This window comes from Oryctolagus cuniculus, chromosome 4 (assembly GCF_051225735.1).
Source record: "Oryctolagus cuniculus isolate XC-2025 breed Fujian yellow rabbit chromosome 4, ASM5122573v1, whole genome shotgun sequence".
NCBI classification, from domain to species: Eukaryota; Metazoa; Chordata; class Mammalia; order Lagomorpha; family Leporidae; genus Oryctolagus; species Oryctolagus cuniculus.
In genome coordinates, this window is record NC_142870.1 from 160,189,782 (window position 1) to 160,202,997 (window position 13,216).

At 43.3% G+C, this 13,216-nt stretch overlaps 1 protein-coding gene across 13 annotated transcripts in view; it reads right to left on the reverse strand.

The window, feature by feature from the left end:
* The window catches only part of THRB (thyroid hormone receptor beta), a 402,102-nt gene that overhangs the window by 218,959 nt on the left and 169,927 nt on the right, over positions 1 to 13,216 (reverse strand). For all 13 annotated transcript variants that reach the window (XM_070072867.2, XM_070072864.2, XM_070072869.2 and 10 more), the window contains one exon: positions 6,539 to 6,608. The gene's annotated coding sequence lies outside the window, so the exon portion shown is untranslated. The remainder of the gene's footprint in view (positions 1 to 6,538; positions 6,609 to 13,216) is intronic.

The window sequence follows — 13,216 nt, forward strand, 5'->3', positions numbered from 1 at the left end:
GTATATAAAGTGTTATTAGCACCCACCATTCAGATTTACTGTACTGTCTTCATTTTCCCATGAGACATAAAGCAACACATCACCAATGGCCTATCTCCTTCCTCTCGCCCTTTTCTCACCCATGCTAACCTCTAATCTACAGTTGGTGTGTGTTTTGCTCATGTGTATCTTTATATTTTTGCTATGCAAATATATAGGCATTTTCTGGTTTTCTAATTTAAAAATTTTATTTATTCTTTACTTGAAAAGGAGAGAGAGAGCGAGAGAGCAAGAGAGCACTTCCATTTGCTGGTTCACTTCCCAAATGCCTGCAACCATTAGGATGGGGCCAGGCTGATGCTGGAAGCCAGAAACTCAATCTGGGTAACCCACATGGGTGGCAGGGACCAAGTACTTGAGCCATCAATGGTTGCTTCCCAGTGTGTGCATTGGCAGGAAGCTGGAATCAGGAGCGGAGACAGGACTTGAACTCAGCCACTTTGATATGGGATGTGGGTATCTCAAGCTGTGGCTTAAACACTGCACCAAATTCGTGCCTCTAGTTTCTTATGAAGGTTTCTTAGTTATCTTTACAATTCCTCTTCCTCTCATTCCCTTTAAATGCCTATAACATAGCCCCCCTTTTTAGCTTCCCTTTCTTTATCCAAGTGATTTTTAGTGATGCTCAAGTTTGAAAAATCACTGCTACTGGTGTTAGGGAGCCCTAGGAAAGTTCTACGTTGTGGTTTTTGTTGTATGTCTGCCTATACTTATTTAGTATTATTTATGTATTGCTGATACACTGCTCCAGTAAATCCTAAGTCAATTTTCTGTATAGAAAAACATAATGTAGTTTTTTGTTTATCCAGATGGTTTTTCCTAGAAATGCAAACGTCTATGCCTTTCTGAAGTTGCCATGTACACATTGTGCATAGGTACATGAATACACACAAACACATGAAATGTGTTCACCTTTATACACACAACCACACACATGTGTGTGCACATATGTGTATGTGTGTGTGTGTCTGAATTATGTGGCTAATTAATAATTGGTCACTTCATCCTTCCCAAATTCTATCACATATATCTATTATCTTCTGTCCTTTGATATCACCTCACTAATATAAAACTTTGTTCACCACAAACTGGCACCCTCACAGCTACCTTTTACTGCTTCCTGTTTTATCCATTGCACGCTTGGCTGCAGGGTGAGCCCCTAAAAGCACTGTCCTGATCATTTCCCTCCGTAACTCAAGAGCCTCCAGTGATCACGTACTTGTGACCAGGTCTGCTAGGTGCCTCCAGAATATTCCTTCACAACCAAATCCCACTTTCATTTTGGTGGCAAGGCACCAAGTGAAACTGTCCAGCTTTCTTTGCAACTAGGTGTTGCTAGATGAGGTTGTAGGTAGACGGTTTTGACTGGGAATGCTGGTAAGGTCCCTTAAAAAGGAAAAAGCGTATCTGGCAGTGGGTGCCTTTTAACATCCCTTCCCCCGTCTTTCCTGTTGTCTTAAATTTATATGTGAGAGCTAGAGCTGCAGCAGCTGCCATGAACCAGGAGGAAATCTTGAAAATAAAGTCATATACTAAGAATAACAACTCAGAAAGAAAGACGTTCCCTATATCCCTGATGATCAAAGAGCCATGCCCACCTGCTCTCGAGAGAAAAATAAACTTTGGATGTTTAAGTCACTTCTGTCATTGTTACTATGGGCAGGTCCCAAATAGTAATTTAATTTCTTCACAAATTTGGCTGTTTCTCCAGTTAAGCCAATGTTTTGTGCCATGTTTGTTTGGACCGATTGGCTCTCTCCTGTGAACTGGGGCTTGCAGATAGCAAGATCTGAGCTAAGGCTGAGCCCTTCAGCTCAGCTTTGGTAACTCCTCAGGCTCTGCTTCCAACTCTGTCAGCCTCAGTTTCCTTGTCTGAAAACTGAGCATGAAAAATACTACACACACGATACTACGTGTTACTTTTCTTTCAGCCTGCTTTTTGGTTGCTACTAGCCCAATAGCATGAATAGAGAAAAGAGTTGACGTAATGAAAGGAGACAACTCAAACCAGGATATTTTCTCCTTGGTTAACAACCTTACAGGCAGCTTGTTTGTTGGATACATTCATTTTGCTGCTTAAAAAAAAAAAAAGAAGTCCATGAGGAAAAATGTCACCAAAGTACACTTCAGTTATTAACATTTACCCTTTTTCCATTCTCATGAGTAACTGAAATCTGACTATACATGTGTTGCACTACCCACACAACAGAGAGAGAGAGAGAGAGAGAGAGAGAGAGAGGAGTATGTGTATGGAGAGAGAAAGAGAGAGAGAGAAAGAAAACAAACTCAAGAACATTGGCTCCAAGAGGACCACTTGCCCAAAGTCACAGGCACAGACAAGACATACAATTTCTGCCTTGGTATTTTCCATCTGGCTAAATTGACTCTTCATGCCTTGAAACAAGCCCTTTCAAATGGAATTGCAAAAAAGCAAATTCTGCTCAAACTCATACATTATGTAATTTCATTTCTGCTCTGATGCACATTAAACCAAACTGGATGGAGAAAAATCTTTTGCTAAATTAAATTTGGTTTGATTAGGAAATTTGCGTCATGTGCAGGCAAAGCACGATGTGTGTGGGTTAAAAAATGTCCTGGTTATTTAAAATGTTTTTTTTAAACAGATGATTCAGTTTTACCATAGCTTCATTAGTGAACTAAATTTGTGTTCACGTGGAGCCCTGTTGTGCGTATAATGGGTTTTGGTCCTTCGTTGGGAAATCACTCAAGTAGCAGACAGTGGGTCCTTCCTGGAGGAAGGTAATACAGTTTGAAAGGCTGGAGCCCTTGGGTCCCTCGAGATCCTTCCTGCTCTGGCTGCACAAGACCTTTCCTTGCCATTTCCCACACTGCCATCATTTCCTTCTCAAGAACAGTGTCCTTGCTCTTTCCAGCCCCAGTTTTCTCAACAGGCTTCCAAAGGCAGAGCTCACCCCCAGGTCTCATCTGTCCTGGTCCCCGTCCTGAGCTGTATTTCAACCCAAATAAGAGGCTTCCGTGTACCGCCTGGCTTCCGAAACACACACATAGGAAAATTTAAATAGGGTTGCTTCAAAGTATTTCAAGGAAAAAAAAAGTGCTTTGTAGAGGGTCAAAATGCCTTATGGGAGGGATACAGGCCCAAGGTTGCCATTTGGTAATTCTTGACACCTGCTAAAAGCAAAAAGTCCCTTGTTCTCCAAGTGTCATCGGAGGGCTGTCTTTCAACCTCAATCACAGGTTCTACCATACAAAGGTAGTTGAGGAGGAACCGTGCATTTTCCAGGCCATTGTAAAAATTATTCAGATAAGTAGGAGAAAAGCTTAAAAAGTTATGAAGAATCTGCCAAGTATTAATAGTATACATTGAAGTAAAGCATAAAGAAAGTAAGGTTTAGATCTGTGAAACACAAAGTACTGAACAATACACAACACCAACTTAAATAGCATTTTGGGTCCCTTCAGGAAGGGTTCTCCCCAAAGCAACCTGATTCTCTAGATAACGACCAACACCACACCAGACAAAGAGTTGACAGTGACCACTTAGAGCCCAGTACTGCCATGGGGCTCCCAGCTTGTTTTGAATTTTCCTCTGTTTCAAAAATATTGCTGATTGGGTCAAAATTCTCAAAATGGGCACAGGAGAGAACTTTCTTTTGGTGGGTTGTTGAAGTCAGGGTTTCCCATAATGCTTGGTCTGAGACTGAGTCGATGAGGTTCTGTTGCACAGGCCTGGATGTGCTAGGTCTGGGCCAGGGTCTGTCTGCACAGCTTAGCATGTGAAAGCCCAGGGTGCTTCCTGGAGCAGTATCATGCATGCTATCTTGTCGCTCAAGAAAAAGAACAGACACCAGCGTGATATCTAGTGAATTGGCTGCACGTTTTCACTTGTGGACCTCTCTATGTACATAGAATCTGATCAAAAGCCCAGTAGAGACTTGGATGGAATTCTTGGACCCTGGCTTTAGTCTAACCCAGATCCATTAGTTGTGGCCATTTGGGAAGTGAAGTAGCAAATAAAATCTCTCTCTCTGTCATTTTGCTTTTCAAATAGATAAATATTTATTTAAAAAACAGGGGGGGTGTTGGCACTGTGGCATAGCAGGTTATGCCTCCAGCTATAGCATTAGCATCCTACATGGGTGCTGGCTGGAGTCCCAGCTGTTCCACTTCTCATCCAGCTCCCTGCTAGTGGGCCTGGGAAAGCTTTGGGAGATGGCCCAAGTGCTCGGGCCCCTGCACCCATGTGGGAGATGCAGGGGGAGATCCTGGCTCTGGCTTCTGCCTGGCTCAGCCCCAGCCATTGGGGTCGTTCAGGAGGTGAACTAGCCAGTGTGTGTGTGTGTGTGTGTGTGTGTGTACATGTGTGTATCTTTCTTTTTAACTCTACCTTTCAAATAAATAAATAAATCTTTAAAAAAAGAAAAAATAATAAAAATAAAGGAAGAGGCCCAACAGCCAATCAGTGAAAAGTCATGGTCAATCCACATCTTGGGTAGGTGACTTAGATTACTTTTTCCAAAGTGGCTTCTAAGGGGTTTCTCGGGGTCTGTAATGCTCAGAGGACCCGCACTTGGAAATGGATGGCTCTCTTGGGCTCCTGGCACTCTACCTGGCCCCAAGTGCGAAGGGCAATGATTCTGGCCTCCGGGGTCAGTGGAATCAAGTATTGTACTAGAGACTATGACCCAGGACTCCCAGGTGTCATACCTCCCTCGGGACTCCAAAGTAGTTCCATTGTCTGGAGTTCTCTGAGAATTTCTCCCCCTGATTTTGTGGGTCATTGAACAAAGAAAGTATTGGAAAAACCACATGGTCTCCAGCTTTCAGAAACTTCTCACAATGGTCTTAGACTCCATAAACAGCCCACATTGCTCTAAAGGTGTTGACTGAGTTCAAATATTGGGCTACAGTATTTTCACTCATCAAATGCCTGATTTGTTTTTTGCTTTATTTCCCCCCTCTCTTTTTTTAACAGAAGGGTAATTTACAGAGAGTGAAATGCACAGAGGAGTTTTGACAAATGCCATGTAGTCCATACTTCTGTAAAGATAGACATCATTTCAATCACTCCATCAAGCCCCCTCATACCTCTTGCCAGGCAATCTTCTCTTCTCCCTGGGGCAGTCACTGCTTGATTCCTATCACCACAGATTCCTACTGTCTTTTCCAGAGCTATACAAAAACCAACTGATGCAATGTGTGTGCACCCTTTTCTGTCTACTGCTTCATGTACTGAGCATCTGTTGCAATCTCCCCTTAATTTCTGGTATCAGTAAGTTGAGGAGACAGCCCTGGAAGGCTGCTGCAGGTGTACAGGGGTGTCCAAGTTCTCCTGGTGTGGCAGGGGACCCTCAGAGGCCTCTCATATTGGGTGGGATGAGGAAGAGGGGGAGAGTGGAGCTCCAAGTCACCCTTTTCATCTTCAAACATGACATCTGTCTTTCCCCATTTTTTTACAAAGTGGGGGTCTGGTGGAAGATTTCATCAGAGAAAAGAAGGGGGTATTTGCCAAAAAAAAAAAATCCAAGTTGGAGAACCATTGGTTTCAAAGATTCCTAGTTCCCTTGTCTTTGAAAGTTCTATAAATGACAGCGTTTTTTGATATGAGAGCTGTGACGGGACCCCCTCCAGGGAGGGCTGCAGACAGAGGCAGCCAGACTGGGGGCCCCGAGGGAGGGCCCGAGCACCGACAGCTGTAATATTAGTACCAGTCACAATCAGATAGCACCGGCCCAACCGAGGCACCCAGACAATAGGCCAGAGGCCACGGGCAAGGGGAGGCACAATGACCGCATTCAAACGACCGGACTCTGCAGCCAGCGAGCATTTCTGCAGAGTCCACCAGAGCCTGGCCAAGCCTGGACGTCGCCTTCCGCCAGAGAGCCGCTTTCTCCACGGTGAGCTTTTAAACCAGCAAAAAAAACAAACACGGAAAGGAAAGCGCTGACACCGCCTCCAATGCAGAGACAAACCGAAACTGTGTTGTTGTTATAATGTAAACAGACTCGGTTCCAAATTATAACCCCGCTTTCCAAACAGGCTGCCCGGGAGCCCAGCCCTGGGACCAGGGGGAGCCTCCCCAAGTCTCCCAGGGGGAGGACGCGGCCCTGCGCTGCACAGGTGTGTGCCATCTCCGACTTGCTCCCACCACGGGGTGAGCTCACACGTTTGCTTGCCTTAGCACTCAAGGAAACACACATGGGAGAGACTGGTGACTCCCCCCGGCTGGGTTTTCCCCTGTGACCAGTGGAAAATCGGCCTCTTTTCCCCACTATCCTGAGATCACTTTTTTTTTTCTTCCCCCAGTAAGTCTGTAGCATGCCTTTTCTCTGTTACATCTTTTTTAGCCCGTTTAAAATTTTCTATTTTTCCCAAATACATTCATGGTTTAAAAATGATGTTAAAGGACAACAGCAGCAATGGCACAAATGAGAAAATACTTCCCGTAAGGTTAAAACAGCAACAAGTAATAGCAAAAATCAGAAGTTTGCAAAAGTTGTCAAGCCTGACATCTAACCTTCTTATTCATTCAATCGTGGGTGCGGCGCCGCCCATGCAGGCCAGCCAATGGGAGGGAAACCACCAATCTGGAAGAAAGGAAACACAAGAAGAGAAATATTAGTTTTCTTGCTTAAATTCTCCAACATTTGGTTAATCGACACCTACTCTTCTTTCTGTTTAAATAGGGTCTCCTTTCAGAGTCGATTTAGTCTCTGATTTTGAATAAATGCCGATTGAGTTAGATAAAAATCTCATTCTGGAGGGGAGATGGTCCCAGGGAGAGGGACTTGAACAGGAAAATTGTAACAGCACATTCCAGGCACCGGGCAGCTCCCATGGAGCCCACAGACCTACTTTACTGTGGCTTTTCAGGAATAGGATCCAAAAGTTCTGGACTCCCAGGCTTACTAAAAGGCACACATGAATCTCAGATGGGTGAGGTCTTTGTGCTACACACAATCCAGCTTCCCATCAGCAGATGGTTCCTGGGACAGGTCTTCACCTATGGAAGCCCTGGCTGTCCCTCATCCGGGCATTGGCAGCTGCTTACAGATCTGCACCAGAACACGAACTACAGAGGCCCTAGACTGCGACGGGTGCACGCAAGCTGGGAACACGTCCCCCAGATACAAGCAAGAGAGAAGGGCCCTGCCACCAGTGAGCAGCATCTGCTCCACCACAGAGGGCACATCTGAATTTGTCCTTGAGGCTGGGAGGACCTACTTTCTGGGGCCCTGTGGTCCTACAATGTGTGTTGTCATCCTGCAACTCAGAAGCAGAGAAAAACAACCGAGTTGAGTGCAACCAACGCCAGGGTTTCCACTACCCAGGGTGGACCATTGTTAACACGTTGTCATTTCTGCTGTGCTGTTTTTCAAATTAAATATGTAAAGACCTATCCCAGGAACCATTTTTAATTACATTAAAAATTTTAAAAGAGCATAGGTATAACAGTTCACCCCAAGCCCAGATCATGGATTTGTTTCTATTTTTCCAGGCCACTTTGTTTATTTATTTGTTTTTACATTCACATACATATCTGTATCCAAGGCAATGAACAGTGTTTGTGTGTTGCTAATGAACCTAAGCGGTATGAATCTCTGCAAATGTACCTTTCATTCTCCACTAAAAAATTCTGTTCATCTTTATTTGAAAGGCAGAGAGAAAGAGAAAGAGAGAGAGAGAGAGAATCTTCCATCTGTAGCTACTCCTCAAATGCCCTCAACAGCTGGAGTTTGGGCGCTGAAGCAAGGAGCCCAGAACTCCATCTAGGTCTCCCATGTGGGTGGTAGGGAACCAAGTACTTGATCTACTACTACCTGCTGCCTCTCACAGTGTACATTAGTTGGAAGCTGGAATTGGGAGTGGAGCTGGCCCTTCAATGCAGGCCCTCCAGTTTGGGATGTAGCCCACCCTTCATTCTGTACTTATGACTTAATATGAGAGCTCTTACTATGCTGCTAACAGCTCCCTTCCTTTAACTGCCACGCTGAATAAATAAACACTCGGTTATTGTCTCTTTACCCAGGAGCCAACGTCTATGGCACCATAAAACTGCTTGTTATATCATTAAAGTGATTGTTGGTTATGTGTGGGTGTGCGTATGTGTGCACGTGCAAATTTTCTCTGCTGCACTATCTGGGCTTCTGAAGATGCTGCCTGGCCTTGTTTTTATGGTGGCTCTTGCATACCACAGCTCCATGTAAAATGGACACTTCATGCGTTGAAAGGGAATTTGCTCATTATTAATTGTCTTCCTTTAAAACAGAGCATTAGGGAAGACTTGGGAATTGTATTTATCTATTTTCTTCAAAATATCTCTCTACAGCTCTTGTCCTGCACTTTCAACTCCAAGCCCTTCAGTGCTCTCTCACTGTTTTCTAAACAAGAAAATGACTGTGGCAGGCTGAAGAGCAAAGTATTTAAAAAGCATACCATAGTCCAAAAGCACTCTCAAAAGCTACATTAACAAATCCAGGGAGAACCTTGTGTTTTTTAACTGTTAGTGCCTTATGAATATTATGAATAAATATACACCATTACATCTGGCATTAGTAGCTAAAAATAAACAGTGCTTTTGTACCAAAACAGTATTGGACGTCACCATATTTTTCTGAGAATATAATTCTGATTCAGACTTTGAAGAGAATTGTTTGAACTTGACTCCAGGAAAACAACCTAAAAATTCTCACATGATAATAAACATTTTTACACATAATTTTTATTTGGCAAGCTTTAGGGGCTGGGTTGTGCTAACTATTTAAACTGATTTAATCCTCACACTGACATTTAGGGCAGATAGTATTAATAAATCCATCTTCCAGATGAGCAAGGAGGAGGCAGAGAAAAGTTAAACATTTTGCTCCAACAGTGAAGGGGAGGCTAGCCAGGAATCTCACCCAGGCACTCTGGGGTCATGGGCTTTGTTCTGAATGGCTGAGAACAGGCTAGGGTTTTAAAGAAACTGCTAAGAGGAGAACAAAATGGCATCACCGAGGTAGCTTCCAAATTGTGTGAAAACACAAACACTCGGCATCTTTTTCACGGTATGCCCCCAGTTGGGAACAAGTCAGACTTCTTCCAGTGGACAAATTCAAAGTGAATTCCCTGTGATGGCTGGGGGTGGGGGGGTGGGGGGTGGGGAGTGGAGGGGGGGGGTAGTACAGGGATGTGAAACAGCAGGGTCAAGGCCCAGACCCTCTCCAGCAGGGTCAAGCCCCAAACCCTCTGCATAAACACACCCATTTTTAATGCCTCTCTTCTTGAGAAAACAGGGAGCTGTGACTTTACGCTTGACTCCAAGGAGACTGCCTGGGGTTTTGTTTACACAAGATTCAAAGCAAAAATGAGAATTGCTCCCTGGGACAACTTTAGCTCAGAATATGTGTTCTTTACACATTTTTAATTGGGCCACAAATATATTAGCAGTGCGGTTATTTTGTAGTTTCAAACGAATCTATTTTGTAACTGATTCATATTTATATTTGGGATGCATTTATTTGTGGGCATGAAGCAGTTCATTTTGCTAAGCCATCTGACCCAGGTGAGGTTGGCATTATTTCCATGACTGCTCCCAATGAATGCAAATTGAAGGTTAAAGGATAAATAAGCCCCTTTAACTTGGTTTACTAATATGTTATTTATAAATGGCTCTTTACTTGGCTTTTTTTTTTTCTTTTTGGGGCAACAACTTTGTCCAAATGAAAAAGCACAGGACAAATTAACAAATACATGATGTGTATTCTATTGTAAAGTTTCAAATGGGTTAGATTTAAATTTAATTTTAAGACAATTAATATGCCCAAAATTAATCCTATTTATCTTACTATCCCTCTTCAAATCTTAGCAGTCTGGGAAAGACTGTACTACATTAATAGCTTATATTCTACTTTTTGGAAACAGCTTACTCAGTCCTTTTGATTTTTATTTTGACAGTTACATAGTATCCCATTTTATCATTCATCCAAACTCACACTAATTGAAGGTCAGTGAAGTCTTTCCTTCTGCTATTTCAAGTAGGGCTACAATGCATACCTTTGCATAACTGCCAATTCTCACATATGTAAGTTAATTTATGACAAATTTTAAGACATGAAATTAGCCATTCAATGGGAATGGCCATTTTACATTTTGATTGATGTTTCCAAATTAGACTATAGAGAGGTTGCTTCAGTTTAAATTCCACGTCTGAAAGTCCTGTTTCTCCAGACTTTGCAACATGGTATGTTATTGACCATTATCTCCATAGGAAACACATGGAATCCTAGTTTGAATTCACTTATCTCTTGAGGGTGAGGGAAGCTGAGGATCTTTTGATAAGTTTTAAAGTTATTTGTATTTCTTACTCTATAAATTCTCCTCCCTCTCCTTCCTCCTTCCTTCTTCTTTGTGCTTTCTTCCTATTGGGTTGACAGTTATTTTCTTATTGATATGGTGATACTTTGTATCTTCTAAAGAACTAAATCCTTTCTCTTGGCTTTGCTTTTGGAAACTTCGTTAATGTGCGCCCCCCCCCCCCCCAATTTGGTTTTTCTTTCTTTTCTTATTGGGGTAAAACATTTAGCATGAGCTCTACAATTTTTAACAAAAACTTTTAAAGATTTATTTATTTATTTAAATTGAAAGGCAGAGAGAGAAAAAGAGAGGGAAGGAAAGGGAGAAGGAGAGAGGGAGAGGAGAAGGAGGAGGAAAAGGAGGAAGAGGAGCTAGATTTCACATCTGCTTGGTTTATACTCTAAATGGAATCAACAAATGGGGCTGGGTCAGGCTAAAACCTGGAGCCAGGAACTCAATTCAGGTCTCCCATATGGGCAGCAGGGACCCAACCACACCAGCCATCGCCTGCTGCCTTCCAAGGTACGCATTAGCAGGAAACTGGAATAGGCAGCAGAGCCAGGACTTGAACCCTAGGCACTCCGATGTGGATGTAGGTGTCTTAAGCAGTATTTTAACTGCTTCACCAATTGAGCACCCCTTAACCCACTTTTAAGTGCACTATATTGTATTGTTAACAGTAAGTGCAGGGCTTTTCCCATCCCTGCATCTACCTTTTTGTCATATAACTTCACATTTCTGCTCACCCAAGAGGTGGATTCTATTTTCCTGTATCCTTTGGTTCACAGGAGTGAACCAAATCACAGGAGTGCTTTGGCCAATGGAATACTACCAGGTAGGCTAAATATAGAAGTTTGGAAACATTCTTGTTATGTTGAAGTATTTTCCTTGGCTCCTCTGAGACTGCCATGGGAACATGCCCTAGCTAGACTGCAGGGTGACTGACACACAGTACAATTGACTAATATCAATTGTCTCCACCAAGGCCAACCTAGATCAGCCTAGACCAGCCCAGTCCCACACTTATGAGGGAGCCCTATTAAGAGGGACAGAGCCCACTGTCTGCCCACACAGCTGGCCACAGAAAAATGAGTGAGCCCAGCTAAGATTGCAACAAGCATCCAGTTAACCCCTAGATTCATGAACTTATTAAACCTTTGAGTTTTGAGGTAATCTGTTACCAACCCGGGATACCCCAAGCAATGTTATTAGGTACTAAAAATGGTTATACAGGACTTACTCCTGTTTCACTCAAAAAAGAGATACCCACAAAGAAGATGGTTTAAAAGTAGGTAATGAAGTCTGCAGATATCCGCCAAATGCCAGGTGCATCAGTCAAGGTTGATACAGGCAAACACAAGTATAAAATGATCTACGAATCTCAACAGAAGGATTATCATACAGGGAACTGATTATACAAGTGAGGAAAAGATGTGAAGTCAAACAGGGGAGAATGAGGCACCCAGGAACTCAGCAACAGCAGGAAACTCCTACGATATCTGGACAAGAATGGAGGTTTTGATTTTGGAGATCTGGGACCAACACCACCCAACACAAGCTGCTGGCAACAAAGGGCCTCTCCGGTAGCCAGTGCAAGGATAGAGAAGACACAGCTGTTAGACTGAGGCAGAGACAGAAGAAATACCCTGGCTGCTGCCTGTCTTTGGTCTTCCAGTCTCTCTCCAAGGCTTTCTAGTGGCTGAACCCACAGGATCTCCAAACCTCAAGGAGTGACCCCTCAGTAACACAGGGAAAGGGGAAGGCAAGGATGTGAGGGCAAACAGGCAGCGGCACCATCATGGTATTCAAGGAACTATGTAAGGTGCTGAGCTTCCGAGCTACAGAAGACACGCTCAGTGCTGAGTGCTACATGGAAACGACTGAGAATCAGAACCAACACTGGGTTTGAAAGTTCAAAAGGGCTCTCTAGAGTGCAGTGAGGGGAAGGATGCCCAGCTCAGGCGGCGGCAAAGTGCAGCAAATACTGGGGGGACAGCAAGGATTCTGGTTTGGCTTAGAAGATGGTGCATTTGGGAGGGGAAGCAAGGGTGGAGAGCGTGTGATGAGACCACAAAGGCAGAAATGGGGCCAATAATTGGAGAGTTTTGGATTTTTAATCCAAGCAGGTTGGATTTTTGTTTTAAAGCCAACAGGAAATTCAGTGGTTCTGAGCAGACGGTAACGTGATCCAAACTGTGCATTAGGAATATTAATCTGATAGAAATTGAGGCATACATTGAGACAAACTAGACTAGGAGTTATTACTGAAGTGCAGACTTCAGGGATTCACAACCCTCTTTTACTCATTTGCAGAAGTTTGGGAAGCATTCAGTTTCCTGAGAGATGGTGCACAGCTTTCACAGGGAGCCCTAACCCTTGACCCCATCAAAGTGTCTCAGCACCAGAGTAAGGAAGCCATTTAAAAAGCTTCTGTTCCAAGTCTTTTAATGAGGACCAAACCTCAAACAGTGGCAACAACAACAGAAATGAGTAAACAGACACAAACACTTATGAGACAAAATCTCATCAAATAATCTAGATGGACTTGAACAGAAATAAAAGAAGAACAAGAGGTGCTGAAAGATTTAACTCTTGGTAACATCAATCTGCTACTTTTTTCCTTCCTTTTATGAAACGGGGGTAACAGCTCATGTTTCCAAGCTATCATCCAGATTTACTAATCTGGAAAGTTCCAAGGTAACCACAGGCACATGTCTTGTCACCACTGTCTCTTTCCATAGTCACCACATGCAAACTTTTCTGACTGTGAGTCCAAATGAAACCTCCAAATATTTGTCAAATAGCACCTCGTGCATCCATTGCCAACAGGTGGTGTCAATATTTGTCTACAGCCACTATT